The following is a 16,451-nucleotide window of genomic DNA, read 5'->3' on the forward strand; positions in this document are numbered from 1 at the left end:
CACAACAGTCACAAAGAGTAACTACAACATCCTCTGATGCCATGCCATTCCACGCCATGCACTCACCTACACATGCTACAACAATGGAACACCATGGGGGAAATCACAGGAATGCACATGTGTACGGCTGAAGGTGACACAGATGCAATTGTGTACATGATGTGAGGCATACCTGCCACAACTGCCCAGTACCTGCCCACTTCCCATGCCCATTGAGACACACAATTCCTGGACTGCTGAACCAAGTGAATTCTGCATGGGTAGTTGGAATGCCAACTAGGCCATTGTCAAATTGCACAGTGACATCTTGGCCCACCTTACCTCACTACACATACAGTACCTGCCAGCAGATTCAGGACTCTACTTTTACCCCTGGCTCAGTGGTTGGCAAGAACTGATTACAATGGCCTGACGCCCCAGATACAATACACCTGTTGGCATGAGCTGCCTAGTTCATCTTGGTAGTAGGTGACAACATAGATACCACATTGGAGGTAACTGCCCTGCAATTCACTAACTGCTTGGCATGGCCATACATCCATGATGCCAATCCTGCCTGGTTGTTGAATACCTATAGTGGACATGAATCTACCTAGTACCCACTCTACAGCTTTCCAATAGTGGACACCCAGAGGCACTGTGGCAACACAGATTGTAAGTGAGAGTGTGTACTCACCCCCTTATAACTGCTGTGTTGCCCTCAAGCGCCCATCCACCTCAGGGTATGCCACTGCCAAAATGAGGCCCATTAGGGGGGCCAGAGTCCTACGGGCACCTACGGGCACCCCTCTCTCATTGGGAGGACATCCCCACCTGGGCCTACGCGGTCTTTCTGGCCCAGCGTCTGAGGTCCTTCCACCTCTTTCTGCAGTGGGTGCTCTGCCGGGCATGGACCCCCAGGGTCCGCATTTGCTTGGTGATGGCACACCATATCCCCTTCTTCTGGTGGGTGCTGAACTGCATGGGTGACACAGACAGAAGGACAAATTCATGAAGCATGGAGTCACAGGGACAGCACACATCTCACTACCATGCTCACATGTCATAAATCCACTTATCCTCAGACTGCTCACCCATGTCCATTCTCCAGTCACACTGCCTCGTACGAAGGCCCCCATCCCCATACGCACCACTCACAGACAGGACAGAGACATTGGCCTCACCTGCTAATCTGGTGCCCCATACAACTGTCCATACAGGGGTAGGACCCCGTCCACGGGCTTCTCTAATTCTTCCTGGGTGAAGGCTGGGGCCATATCTCCTGCAGTACATGGCATCTTGGCTACCAGAGTCAGAACACAGCAGCACACGCAGTAGAGGTCTTATGTGCACAAGTGTCAGGAGTCAAGTGAGCATGAGCACATTGCGACCGCCTACCCAATGACATGTTACTCCGGTGGGATGGGCTCACTTCCATCTGTCTTGTGCATGCAGGACAGGCAGTTGCCATTTTACATGTGCAATGTGTATTGAGGGTGCATTGAAGGTGCGTCATGAGTGACATTTGGTGACCTGTACACAGCTCAACTACATCCACACAGTCGATGCTGCACATCATGATTCCTACTCCCTCTTATTCTCAGGTAAGGTGGAAGATTGGGAAAGAGGAATGCTCTGGTTTACAGGCCCCTAGTCGACCTTGCCAGCCTGGAAGAGCGACACGTCATTCACACCTATTGTCTGAACCATCAGACCATCATGGAGCTGGTGACCCAGTTGGAGTCAGATCTGTTGCCTGCCATTCGTCATCCCAATGCCATTCCACCCACAGTACAAGTGTTGACAGTCCTCCATTCCCTTGCCTCAGGGTTGTTCCAAATTACAGTCGGCTTGGCAGCAGGGATATCACAACCCATGTTCAGCAACATCCTGAGGAGGTACTATGTGCCCTGCTAAAACATCTGCCCAGCTACATCAGTGTCCCTCAACGTGCTGATTTGGGCACTGTCAGGGCTGCCTTTTATGATTTGGCACATGTGCCTCATGTGATAGGGGCCGTTGATGGCACTCACATTGCCCTGGTGCCACCCAGGAGGAGTGAACAAGTGTGTAGGAACCGTAAAAACCTTTATTAAACCAATGTGCAGGTGGTGTGTCTCGCTGACCAATATTTCACACAAGTGACGACCATGTTCCCTGGTTCTGTGCATGACTCCTACATTCTGTGGAACAGCACCATCCCACATATGATGGCACTCCTACAGAGGGACCAGGCCTGGCTCATCGGTATGTATCCTTTCATATGTGTGTCCCTCTGCTCTCAACACTTTTCATGACCTTCCCTATCACCCTCCCGGTCTTGACATGGCTCTTACCTCTGTGCACACAGGTGACTCTGGCTATTCCAACCTTCCCTGGCTCCCCACAGCCATGAGGCATCCAACTACAGCTGCTGAACACCATTTCAATGAGGCCCACAGTAGGACCAGACGAGTCATTGTGAGGACCTTTGGCCTGCTGAAGGCCAGATTCCAGTGTCCACACATTTCTGAAAAAGCCCTACTCTACAAACCATTGAAAGTGTGCCAGATCATTGTTGCCTGCTACATGCTACACAATCTGGCCCTAAAACGTCACATCCCATTGCCGGATGCAGAGAGGGTGGGAGCTGTACCATTGGCTTATGAAGGGGACATGGGGAGTGATGAGGAAGAAGATGATGAGGATGCAGCTGACTCCAGCGCACAGCTGATAATACAATACTTGACTGAGATACAGGTATGTGTCAAATGTATGCTATTTGAACTGTAGAACTGTCTGCCTTGTGCCATGCTACCACCTTGTGTCTGTAATCACTGGAGGTATTGGGTGCAGCTCTGACTGTGGGTGGGTTGGGGGGTGTGTCACATGTGCCCATGAGTTGGGTTCTTACAGTGCACAGGTCAGTGCTATTCCTACCCTGCTGTTGCGTTGCAGCACTTGTGACGCCTATGTGCATGACCATTGTTCCCTGAACTGCCAGATCCAGTGCAATATGTGTGCTACACTAGATGGTTTCCTCTGAATTGCATCCTATCCTGGGAGTCGACATTGGAGGGCTGTGCAACATTACTGTTTGTGGCAGTGGGAACTGTCTCATGTCTGGCTCGGTTTGCTGTGAGGGAGTGACCATTGGGGAGGTATGTCTTTGGTATGTGGGTTTGTTATTGCCATATGGTTGGGACTTGGCTTGCCATCTCAGCCTTGGCATCCTGTACTGACAGTGCATGTGTGTTGAGTTGGCATATGTCCTATAGTGATTGCTGTCCCTGTTCTACTTTCAGGACATTGTTGTGGTGCACTCTGGTCCCTGCCTCACCTGTTGCCTCCCTTGACACATGTCTGCAGTCACTGCCTGCTCCACTGTAATCCTTGCTGTATATTGCTCCCCCTTCTGTCACTCTCACATACATTGGCAGGAGAATGGGTTGGCTGTTGCAGATGTATTGGCAGTATCTTTCGCACTCATGACGATTAAAGACGTAGGCAGTGACTGTGCTCAATGGTGTTTATTTGGGAGGGAAAAGTGCAAGGGGTGATGAGTCTGGTCATGGCGGGTGGGATCATCAGAGTACTTAGACCAGCTGTGGGTAGTCGAAGTCCAGTATGGTGGCCATGGGACAACAGAGAGTTGACAGTGGACAATCAACAGGGTGTCTAAGTGACACAGAGGGGAGAATGTTCAGGAGAGGGTCACTTCCTGGGGGTTGTCTTGGTCTTGGCATAAGTTCCGGCTGAATGTCTAGTTGGACGTTCTTGCTTGCTTGGGGGCTCATCATCTACAAGGGGGAGGGGTGCTGGTGTCCTGCGGGTCATGTGGCAGGGCCTCCATTTCGCTAGCTGCTGCTGATGTGGAGGGCTCAGATGGGATGTGGCTATTGAGGAGGCCTGCTGGTGGGAGGTGGACTCACACAGGATGGTGGTGAGTTTCCTCAGCACCCCTGCTATGAAAGCCATGTTGGCATTGTGGGTCTGCCACTGCTGCGTGGCCTCCTGGTGGTGGTCCCTCTGCAGCCCTTGGCTCCCCTGCACAGTGGCGAGGATCTGGGCCATGGTGTCCTTGGGTTGGTGGTATGTACCCAGGACTTGGGTGAGGGCTTCCTGGCAAGTCTGGTGTTGTGGTCGCCCTGTCCCTTGGACAACAGATCCCCTCCCGCTACCTGTAACCCCCTGTGCTTGTGCCCCTGGCAGAGTGTGCCCACTCCCAGTAGCACCAGGCCCTTCATTGTCTGGGGTGTGTACCCTTGACACTGGCCCCTGCACTGTGGGGCACAGTTCTGATTGAGAGGTCCTTGGGGCACAGGTTTGGGGGGGAGGCGGGCTGGCTGACGTGTTGTAGCCACATGGGAGGAGGAGTCTGGTGTGCCCAGGGTGGGGCTGCTGGGAGTGGACGGATCAGGCACACCAGATGGCCCAGGCAAGTCATCCCCATCCAGACATCCAATGGGACCTTCCTCCTGGGGAGGGCTGTCTGACCCTGGCATCCTCTGCAGGGTGGCAGTGGCAGGTTTACCTGTGGATGGAAAGGCGGAGAGTTTGTATTTGGATGTGTAGTTGTCATTTTCATGTGTGGTACATGCAGTGGCTCAACCTGCTTCCAGTGATGGCAATGGCAGCTGCAGCACTTCAGACATTGATTTGGGTAGGGGATTGTGTCATGCTTCCATGTGGCATGGTGGGTTGTGGATGGTGGTTGGCATTGCTTTCATTGCCATGTGTTGGTACGCTGTCCTAGCAACTAGTAGGTGTGGGCTGCGGTATGGTTGCCCATACAGGTATTCCACTGTGAAGTAGGACTGTGAATGTTTGCTGTGTGGGGAGTGATGCATTGAGGGAGTTGTGGTTCTTCACATTGTGATTATTATCCATGCATTTGAGTGGACTGTGTGGGGATGGTGGGAGAGGGGTGGTGTGGCATACAGGAAGGGGCTTGGGGTGATTGGTGGGGCAGTATTGTGGGATGGGGTCGATTGGGGAGTGGTGGGGAGGCATGCTGTACAGGAGTGGTTGGTGCCTGCAGGGTATTGTTGACTTACCAGAGTCGAGACCTCCGATGATATCAGTAAGGCTCTCTGGATGCATGGTGTCCAAGACCTTCTCCTCCTAGGATATTAACTCAAGTGGATGAAGTGGGCCAACTGCCAGTCTTGTTTAGGGCGATCTGGTGCCTAGACGCCATGGAATGGACCTTCCCCTCTTCTTGATATCCTCCCTTGCCCGTGGATAGGTGCTGACTGTGTTGACCCTGTCGACAATCCTCTGCCATAACTCAGTTTTTCTGGCCAACGATGTTTGCTGAACCTGTGCTTCCATCAGTTGTGGCTCTACTCTGGCGATCTCGTCCACCATGACTCACAACTCATTGTCTGTGAACCGTGGGTGCTTCTGGCGTGACATGTTGTGGGTAGTGTGCTATGCGGGTAGGGTGCAGTGCGGGATGATTGGTGTGTGGGTGCTGGTGGGTTGTGGTGGTGGTGTGTGTAAAATGTGCAGTGTGAAGGTGTTTGTAGTGCATAGGATGTGCTAAGTGGCTCATGTCTCTGTGGCTGGTCGTGGGAGTTGCAAGGGATTGTGGGTGTGTGTCTGGGGGTGTTTTATAGTACTGTGAGCAGGTGTGTGTGGTTTGTGTATGTGTTTCAGGTGTGGGGTATTCAAACTGTCCAATGTGGTGTTGGCTACTATTGTACCACCACAGTGCGAACTGTCAATGGTTTACCACTGTGCATGTGCCGGTGTGTTGAAAACTGACTCGTAATAGGGTGTTCAGAGTGGTGTCAGCATGGTGGGGCCGGCGGTTGGACAGTCACTCAGAAGACTTGGCAGTGTTGGTTTTGTGGCTGGATTTGAGTGGTTTGTTCTTTGTGACTCGTAATACGGTGGTCGCTGTACCGCCACCACTGGTGGTATGGTGGCGGCATTTCACAAAGACCGCCAAAGTAGTAATGTGGGCCTAAGTGTCTTTCAGGTTGACCTCTGCTCAGTCTAACAGGCAGTCTTCCTCCATCAGAAAAAGCTGATGTGGTGGGGCCTTAATGATGGCCGTGGCTGCTATTTATCACTGTGAGGGGTTCAAAGAACCATCAAGACACAATCCATGTAGAAAAAACATCTATTCAGTACAACCCTGAAAAAATATTGTCTGATGATAAAATGCTTAATGGAGGAGACTGTTCATTCCCCTCTCAGAGGAATGCAGGTGCATCCATGTACAGGTTTATTTGTAATTTTAACAATTTTACTGTGGTGACTACTGGCAAGGTAATTCAGTTGTATGGCAAAGAGAACGTACTTGCGTTGTTTGCAGCTAGCGCACTTAACAGAATTGGTGTAGAAAGACACTGGGTCTGCAGTTTTTAGCATAGACATGGGAAAGCATTTCTGAAGCTGGTAGGGTGTGAATGCTGGGTTGTGAAGCTGAGGTTTTTTTGCATATGTAATTTGAATACCAGAGATGTGCACCAAGCCTGAAGCAGCAAGCATTCTGCACATTTAGATTGATGGTTTGTTGATCACTGCTTGAGGTGGAGGCTTGATGTGAATGTGTGCAGTGTTGATGTGGCGAGCGTTTGTGTATATGCAATTTCTTTGATTTATAACCAAACATGGACTCTGATCCAGCACAGTTACGAGTAATGTAGGACTATTTGGTCATTTATTCAATGGATAGCATCAATTTGGATTTGGACAGCAAAGAATTGTCACAGTGGATGACTAAGCCAGGTGACCACTGCCATGTCTCCTGAATGCTGTCTATTCATTCACAGTGATCTTGCATTAGGTATAGAACTATTGCTTTGTTCAGATTCACTCACACGAAGGCTTGTCATTGCAGGAGATTGAAGTAATTCAGAATAGCCTTGCCTTTAGACCTTTATGAAAAAAAGGGAAAATCATGAAGTTACATGGTGCAGACCAGGTGGGAGTTCCAGAATTGTGTTATCTTAAATCACAGTAATGAGGTGATATTTGTGGCCTGTAGGATGTCAGGATTGTAGTTGATAAATGGGTAGACAAGTGAAGCCAATGGATCTGCAATGTTCTTCTGAAAGAATGAAGGTCCTATTTCATAGTGTGTATATGGTGGGCCATTCACTGGGCCCTGAAGGGGACTCTATCAGATACAGGTATCCTGTACAACAAGCAGACCGCTAGGCTATTGTGGTCTCATGGCTGAAGATGCCAGATGTCTTACCACTTTTCGTTGTAGTCTACGAAGCAAATGTTCTGAAGAATCAATGCAGAGGGCATTGCCGTAGCTCAGACACAAAAGCTCAAGGGTAAAAGTCACCTGGATCCGATAAGGGAAGCACATAATTAATGGATGTACACAGTATATGAAATAAAGAAAACAGGATTGGGGTGTTTTGACCTTTCTTTAATATCTCTTGTTACTATGGTTCTTTTGGACAGATTGCTTGGTAAGGGCACAGATAGCAGCTAGAGTTCCATTTGTCCTTCTCCTTCTAGGTACAAAGGAGTGAAGCAATAACTCTCTACTACTGAAGGGAAATAAAATTGCCAGCCCCAGGGACTTTGGTACAAGCCTCCCAGAGATGCCAATAGAGTTAAATTATTTGATAGCACGAGGTAAGTATTAATGTCAGGATGGAGGTCCCTGTGATATCCCTAGACAAAGATTCAACAGATGGGAAATATTTCTAGGTATCGCTTCAACGAGGTCAAGTTGGTTTAACCCATATTCCTTTTATGTTTTTGTACTGTGTGACATTGGTGAAAACTGGCATACCTACGTTCAACGAATCACAAAAGTTCTAGAGAGGGTGCAAAAACACCATTGAAAACAGCGGAGAAAGGTTTTTTCAAAAAGGAAGGTATCAAAGGATACAGTTTACCAAATAATAAATTGTTCCCTAAAAGTAACCCATACCCTTATTGCTGGACGGTAGTCCAGGTGTACTCATTAACCTCAAATGCAATGTCCCAATTGGGTTATTTATGTGACACACATGCACTTTATTGGTGTCATGCTTCATCATTGGATCTCATCCTGGTCCCTATAAACCAGGATAGGCTCAACCACATTCCAGGGAGACCCTTCAATATTTTCTATGACTGAGATCTCCTTGATAAGAGATAAAAATACATATCAGGTGGGGGCATAGCTAGCCAGCCAACATGGCAGACACATAAGCTCATTTCTCTGCTCTGGCCCCGATAATTATCCTTCAGCATCATAGAGTCAGGGACCCATCCAAAGCAGCTAAAGCTTCGTACTGCTGAGAGCAGTGATGCTGAGTGGTCTGACAGGGAGAAGGAGGGAGCAGAGCATTTTTTAATGGATTGACAGCGGTGACGGCTGTGGACTGGTCCTACCTTGGGGCGCAGAGGAGTGCCTCTAGAGACTGCCTCAAGGCATGGACACACAAGATGGCAGCAGTTGTGACCAGTGATCAAGCTGCATCTGGGGGCAGGGGGCACTGGTGCTCCGGCCAGCAAAGACAGGAGAGCGAGGATCTGAGGCAGCTGGAACGTGACCAGCCCCAGTAGGTGGGGCGTGAGGGCCTACTTGCAGCGACCGCCTATTGTGGACGGGGCCCCTGTAGGCATGCGGCAGACAGTGGTGGCTGCCAGGGCAGTGATCATGCAAGGTGCCTTACCTGGTGCCCAGGGGAGCTGAGCGCCTGGAAGGACCCATCTTGCTGTCAAGGTGAGAACTGCCCGTGGATTTTGGGCTAAGTGGCTGGAAGAGAGAGAGGCATTGCCACGTGAGGTGAGAGGGCCTGTATTTCGCTGGCTCATTGGTGGGATCCAGACTGCGCTGTGCTGTGAGTGGTAGACACGCTGCTCCCTAGAGCAATCCTAGCGATACCTTGCTGTAAGCGCTGCAGGCCTGGCCAGGAGATATGGGTGAACCCTGAGGATGATGTGTGCTGCTTGGAGCCGCAGCGCTTTGGTTTGACACTGGCCCCCTGCCCTGAGTACACTTAGCGCCTGCCACCTGACTACTGTGGGAGCATGGAGACCGGGGTGGGCAGACAGAGGTGACAGTGCAGACTGCTACTGGTTCAGTGGTCCTGTGGTGCCCGATACCCAATTATAAACAGCTGCTGAGTAATTGCCCGGGCACTGTAGAGGCCCACAAGTAATGAGAACAGGGGGCTATGGAGGAGCCTGCAGCCCCTGGGGTAAATTTGAGGCTGGGCACACACATCATTGTTTCTTCGACCCCACAATAGCCACGGGGTGTGGAGAACACTGCCTTGCAAGTTCAGGTACGACTGGATAGCAACCTAGGCTTTGCTGCAAGCCCATCTGAAACATGGGGAAGGCCAGAGCATGGACACCCAGGTAGGGGCATCAGGGTCCAGACCGCCCACGCAGGAAGTAGTGGGGTACCTAGTAGATACAGTCCCCTCACTGCAAATGCAATTTGATAGATTACTAGCTGCAATTGCAGACACAAAAGCTGCACTTCAGCAGGGCATTGGGTTGGTGTTGGTGGGTCTTGATCTACTGAGGGCTGAACACCATAAGCTTCTGGACAGAGTAAAGGAAGTGGAGTCTGCGCTCAAGGAAGTACGTCTGGCACACTTAGATCTAAGGTGACAAGGAAGGCATTGACTGACATAGTACGTGTACTGAAGCACAGAGCTGCAGATGTCGAAGGACGTACTCTGCGGAATACTGTTCGCATAGTAGGGCTTTCTGAGAGAACATGTGGTGGCCCATCTGATGGCTTTTTTAAAAATCTTAAACGCACACACAGAGTGTCTGCCACACCACCAGCCCCGCCCAGTGGTTGTGAAGCTTCTGCACTTCAAAGATCGGGACTCCCTCTTGAAAAAGGCCAGAGAAGATGGCCCATACAATATTGGCAATGGTAAAGTGACTCTGTTCCCAGACTACACAGCAGCAGTACAGTCCAAGCGGGCCTGGTATATGGAAGTGAAAAGAGTGCTCCGAGAGGTGGGATTCCAATACTCTTTGATGTTCCCGATCTAGCTGAAGATTATGCTGGAAGGCAAGACTCATTTCTGCGAGGGTCCCCAGGCAGTGTGGGATCAGCTAGACATGTTTAGAGTGGGTACAACCCCCCCTCTATGCCCCATGGATTAGTGGGACAGAACATGCGTGGACTCAGGAAGAGGTCTCAGAGGGCGCGGACCAGAGGAATCCCTACGAAACTGTCCAAGATGGAGACAAGATGGAGGCAGACAGGGACAGATTGTCGGCTATAAAGGCAACTCAGACATTAAGAATAAGATTGGGTCAGAATCTGAGCTGGAATCATTGGTAGATAAACAGACAGCGGACTATGAACCAGAAGGGTCAGTACTGACGTGGGGAGAACTGCTTGGAGTGACCCCGCAGTCAGTGGAAGACCTGATTTGACACTGAGAAGTATCAGTCTGTAGCCAGGGTGGGTAAGAACCACAGTACTCCTGTTATGGGGTGTACAGCACTTTCTGGAGGGGTTACACATTGCTTTGCTGCTCCCCATCAAAACCAAGGTACTGATATGGCCTGAGCTGGGAAATGGCTCTGTCTTGGCCCCACCGCTTGAAATGATTGAGGTCAGAGTTGGTCCCTAAAGTGCAGTCATGAGTCGGCCGGAGTGGATTGTGGCACTTTATTTTTCTCTTTCCTCCAGCACCCCCCCACTTGACCCCTTGCAGGAGTTTGGTGGAGTTGGATCAATGACTCTGGTTCCTGGTTATTGTAAGTTTAGATTGCCCGGCCATTGCTGAGTGGACCTGGGGAAGGGAGTTTTATTTGTCTCTGGGACACTGCAACTGAGACGACAAGCAGGGGGCACTGGACACACCAAGGATGGGTGGGTGTCGGAGACTCACGACTCCCTATGGTTACCAAGAACACTGGGTTGATATGTATCCCCAGAAATATACAAGGTATGGGTCAGCCAACAAACGCTACAACCTCCACTGCTACCTGAAACGCAGAGGGGTGCACAAAGCCATGCTGCAAGAGACTCACCTAACAGAAGTGGAGGGAGAAGATTATGCCGTCAATGGTGATGTCAACTGTTCGCTACCTCCAATTCTACTTCTTCCCAAGTACTTCTTGGACTTCATCTCTGATTCTTTGTATTGATCGTTTCTCCTTGCCGGTTCTGTTGATCATGTATGACTTAATATTGGTCCAGACGAACACATTATTTATATCCTTTCTTATTGTATTATTGTTGTACCTTTACAAAGCAATTCTGTTTTGTTACATGTATGTAAAATAGCATCTTGTATGTTAATATGTTGTAGTTTTGGTACCTTACTTATGTTACTATATTATCCCACTTTTTCATAGTTATATGTTACTTTGCAGCCCTGAAGAAGCCCATCTGTATAGGGCGAAACGCGTTGGCTGCATCTTTTTCATGAACCTTATGTCGTAACAAGTTCTTTACGACAATAAAAGTCTTCAGGATGAAACTAACAGAAGTCTTGCACCATTATTAACTTAACAGTACTGGACTCTTTCTGCTTACTGCGTTTTGTTGGATGTTTTGGAGTGGTGCGCCCCCTAAATGTTCAGCCATATATGTTTATTCACCACAAGACATAAATCAGGAGTTCAGGCAATACTATGAAAGGCTGGATAGCAAGCCGATTGCCCCCTTGGACCACATGCTAGATGATTTCTTGGGAAGGCTACCCTCCCAGCAATGCCTTCTGAAGTGAGAACAGACTTGGGGTGCCCGATAACTGCTCCAGAGATTAGACAGGCCATCAGGGAGATGGTCACTGGCAAAATCCCAGGTTCGGACGGACTTCCGGTGGAGTTACATGGAACATATTTTGGCCTGCTGACCACTAGATTAGAAACACTTTATGCCAAATATTTGCGGAAGGGCTGCCTTCTTGACACCACATGTAGTGTAACAGTTATCTCTTTCCCCAAAACTAAGACCCTGGGGGCATGGGTTACCACATTTCGCCCGTTGTCCATGCTTAATATGGATTTTTAAATCCTAATAAAATACTAGCAACCAGATTGCTCCTTTACATGCTGACCCTCATCCATAGAGATCAAAATGGTTTCATCCCCCAGCAGAACACTTAACTCAATTTTAGGAGACTGTACCATGTCCTCTATCATCCAGAGGTCCAAAATCTGCCAGACACAATGCTTATGTCAGTAGACCATAAGAAGGCCTTTGATTTGATAAGGTGGGATTATCTGACAGATGTTATGTGCAAATTGGGGCTAGGGGAAGCCTCGATCTGATGGGCCACCCTGCTATACGAGAGACCGACTGCAAGGGTTGAAACAGGTGCCACTATCTCTGACATGTATGATATCTACTCGGGCACGAGACAGAGCTCCCCACTGTCGCCTTTGCAATTCGCCCTGACCATAGAGCCATTGGTGGAGTTGTTCAGACAAAGAGGGGTGGCGGCATCACGTGAACATGAACACATAATTTCCCTGTATGCCAACAACATACTCCTCTATTTGTCGGGTATTGCAGATGGGGCCCGGAAGGAGGTCTGGCTACTCTGCGACTTTAAGGCTCTCTCAGGACTGAAAGTTAACAGGTCTAAAACATGATACCCCACCACTGCTGGACCACCAGGAGGGACTTGTCTGGACCTCAGTGACCTTTAAATACTTGGGAATCCAAATTTATCATCAATTGGAGGACATGAAGGAGGGAAACCTGGACAGAGCTTTACGCTCACTATGTGCCTATGTTACTTTCTAGAGATCTCTGCGCTTATCACTCATGGCCAGTGTGTCGATCTCTAAAATGGTGATGCTCCCATGGCTGCTATATTTCTTTGTCAATGTTTCTGTAAAAATCCTGGGAACATGGTTTAGGCAGTTAGATGTCCTGCTTCAGGGGCAGACACAGATTAGCGCTCGGGGTGTTATGAAGACCATTGACACAGGGAAGTCTTCCGGTCCTGGATTTTGAGCTGCACTGCTTAGCTGCTCAATTGCAGTGGGTGACCAGGTAGCTGGGGGATACCTGAGGACATGTCCTAGACTTCATGGGTCTGGCTCTACACCAGGGAACGCTGCTGAAAAAAGCTGTTATTGCCCAATATCCTGATCCCACAGATGAACATTATTTTGCAGGTCACCCTCTATGGATAGCACTGATGTATAGTAAGGACGCAGAGGGCACAGTCATATGCACCAGCAATCCGGCTAGTGGGCCTACCCCACAGAACAGCAGTCAGTTTTTTTACTATGGCCCAACTACAAATGTGGACTGCGGCAGAAGTGATAATGAAGGGGAATTGTTTTGAGATGGGGGCCCTTATTCCGCCTGAGGAGTTACTAGACCAATTTCAAATACCCAGAGACCAATTCCTAATGTATGAGTCTCTGGTGCAATCCTATAGTGAATTATAGGAGGTGGGCTGAGAGGAACCTCCACAAAACTCAGTACTTCAATTGCTACTGTCCCTTGGCTCTAAGAGATGACATTTGACCTGGTTATACAAGACGATGAAGGATATGGGGCAAGGACCACTGGGGGCTCTTAGAACTTGGTGGGCGGGAGTTTTAGGACGTGAAATCCCAGATAGGCAATGGGACAGAATGCTTGCCTACCCTCAGAAAGTACCACGGAAAACATAAGACTAAAATACACCCAGTTTAACAATCTACATGTGACATATCTCACTCCCCACAGGTTACAGGTGATATACGGGGGTAACACTCTCTGAGGTGCCAAGCATCGGATGTGGACTTTGCACACATGACCTGGGACTGCCTCACTCTCCGGAACTATTGGAATGCTGTCCTACAGCACTTCAAGGAGACGCTTTGTTTACCTTGCTGTGCATGATAGAAGCATGATTTTTGTGGTGCTTCCTGAGACTGAAGAAATGTAAGGTGGGCTCCAGATTTCTGGATATGACCTTTGCTTTGGCCAAATGCAGGATCACACCAGTTTGGAAGTCTCAGATGGGACTGGTAGTGGAGACATGGGTGGGGGATGTTTCCACCTGGGCTAGGGCAGAAGAAAGAAAACTCAGTCAAGAAGATGTGAAAGGACTCATTACCTATAGGAGGAAACCTATAGCGGTACTGTGTGTGGAGGTACTGGAAAGATGGTACAAACCAAATGGGGTTTTAGGAGGCAGTGAGACTGACCTAACAGACAATGAAATTGACAGCCAAGAACGCAGCATAGTGGGGGATGGGGATGGAGCCCAGATCCCGAATGCTCAGGACTGACGACACAGGAGGCCGGACCTGCTGCCTCGTGCATATATGCAATCATCATATATTCTCCCTGCATTAGGAGAGTATACCACATTGAGATAATTAATCATGCCCTAGATGTAAGCTTGGATTAGGTGCCCTCCCCCTGGCCATGTAAAATGTCCCACATGAAACCCAATTCCCAGAAACAACCAGTTTACTGTTTAAATTTGGAAATTTCAAAATAAAATATACATGAATACTATCCTCTCCCCACAGACCACACCCCCTTTCAGCTAACTTAGAACACTGCACACTTAAGACCCTACAGGCCAAACGAGAAATCCGATGCCTAACTCTAACACATACTCTAATCTGTACTGACACAGATTACTTTGTCCCTTCTAGAGATTCACAAATCCAGATGGACAGCCGCTAGGTTTTAGAGTAAGTGGTGGAGTTTCAGGGATGTACGCTGTTGAGGAAACAAGTTTGATATAAGTCTTGACAGAATTCTGACAACTACCATATGCTTTATATGTTTGGTACAAATGTTTATCCTTATTGTTACAGAATATTAAAATAATGTAAATAACAATAAAGATATATTGAAAAGAAGCTAAAAAAATACCTAGGATGCACCCCAGTGTCCCTTTAATGTTGGGCGCCTGCGGGATGGTTAAAAATTGAGTATTGTGGGCGTTCTGAAAAGGTTATAATGTCCTTGCACCCTACTGAGGGTGTGTTGGCATGTAATGGTGCTATGATGATCAATGATTCCAAGTGTGACTTTTCTGTTGGTATCCCCACATATTTCTGTCCGTAGCGGCAGAGGATCAGATAAATTACATTGGAGGAGTTAAAATTTGTGTGGCACCTCTGTTCCCAAAGATGCTCAAGTCCTAACTCAATTCTTTTCAGGATAGGATGGGTCTATTTTTTTATGTGCGGCGTTCTCTGCTCCGAATGTGGAGTTTCAACAGTGCTAAACTTACAATTAACTGTGGTTTGTGAATAGCAAAAAAATAGTAAACTTACACAAAAGTGTTTACCTTTGTAAAACACAGCCTGAGACCAGAAGCTACCAGGATAAAATTTGAGATGCTCCTGGGAGCTCAAAATGCCCAAGGGAAGAGCAGAAAAAATGTATGGAAGTTGGTAGTAGTCGCAAGAAAATTCTTAATGGGTCAACAATTCTGGTAAAACAACTGAAGGATTCCAGAAAAAGTCTTGTTAAATCTGTTACGACGCGAACTATAGTCCCGCTCAGCTTGGAGGAACATAAAAACAAGATTGCTTGAAAACTTTGCTGCTGTTCCTATCATGTCTAAAACAAATCAGCGTAATCTAGAAAATGTGTTTAGTTTTTTTCCAATGGAAAATATCAAGTACATATTACTAATTACCCATTTAAGCAACTACACCTTATAGAGTATGGTTTCATGCTCAAACTGACACTGACACACATTATTTTTATTACGATATATGTTGCCACTTGCATTTATTTCTTGAAACTTGTGAGTGACAGGCTCAAAGCTTAAACTTTTATTTAAATTCTTTCTTTTTGGAAAATACAAGATTAGGGCTTTAACATTCGATTTAGAATTCGGTTTATGCGAGAACAAAGGGGTCAAATTTGCACTACAAAGTTATTCAAACTGGACAATAGTTTTGACCGTTGTAAAATGTTATTGCTATTTGTAGTTAATTGAAAAAATATGTTTAATTTAATCTATACATATGTTCAAAGGCAAGTTGTCACCGTGATCGAAATTACAATTAATTAAGTTGAAATCTTTAATGGGTTCAAATGAACGATTATGTGAAAAAGTCTTTCCTAACTTACGTCAACTCTGCCGCAGGTAAGAGTTTTCACTTGGTTCAAGATCGGTGTCAGTATGCCTTATATTTGTGCAGGAATTTGCAAGCCTATTTTATTATTACAATTCCTTCGCAAAGCCCCCCCTTTGCACACACCCACTTGAAGAAGAGACTTGCAAAGTTGACATTGGCCGGGCACAGTAGCCAATATTCATTGGTCCTCTGTGACTGTTTTTTAGAGGAAACCCCGGGTGGCAAGAAAGGCATCACTTCTCGGAGTACCAAGGCTGGCAAGATGAACTCCAGAAATGATCATCATGCCTTTTTTATATACACTGGATACACAGTATCAAATATATTTAACTGTTCTAAATACAGTGGAATGGGGCAACAAACACAAATCAGGAATGAACTCTGGTGAATATATACCCGCCTGCCTTATGAATACAGTACATAGAAACTATGGGCCATATTTACTACTGTTTCACATAATGCAGGAAAGTAAGCAAAGTTGC

Source organism: Pleurodeles waltl, chromosome 1_2 (genome assembly GCF_031143425.1).
Source record: "Pleurodeles waltl isolate 20211129_DDA chromosome 1_2, aPleWal1.hap1.20221129, whole genome shotgun sequence".
Lineage (NCBI taxonomy): Eukaryota > Metazoa > Chordata > Amphibia > Caudata > Salamandridae > Pleurodeles > Pleurodeles waltl.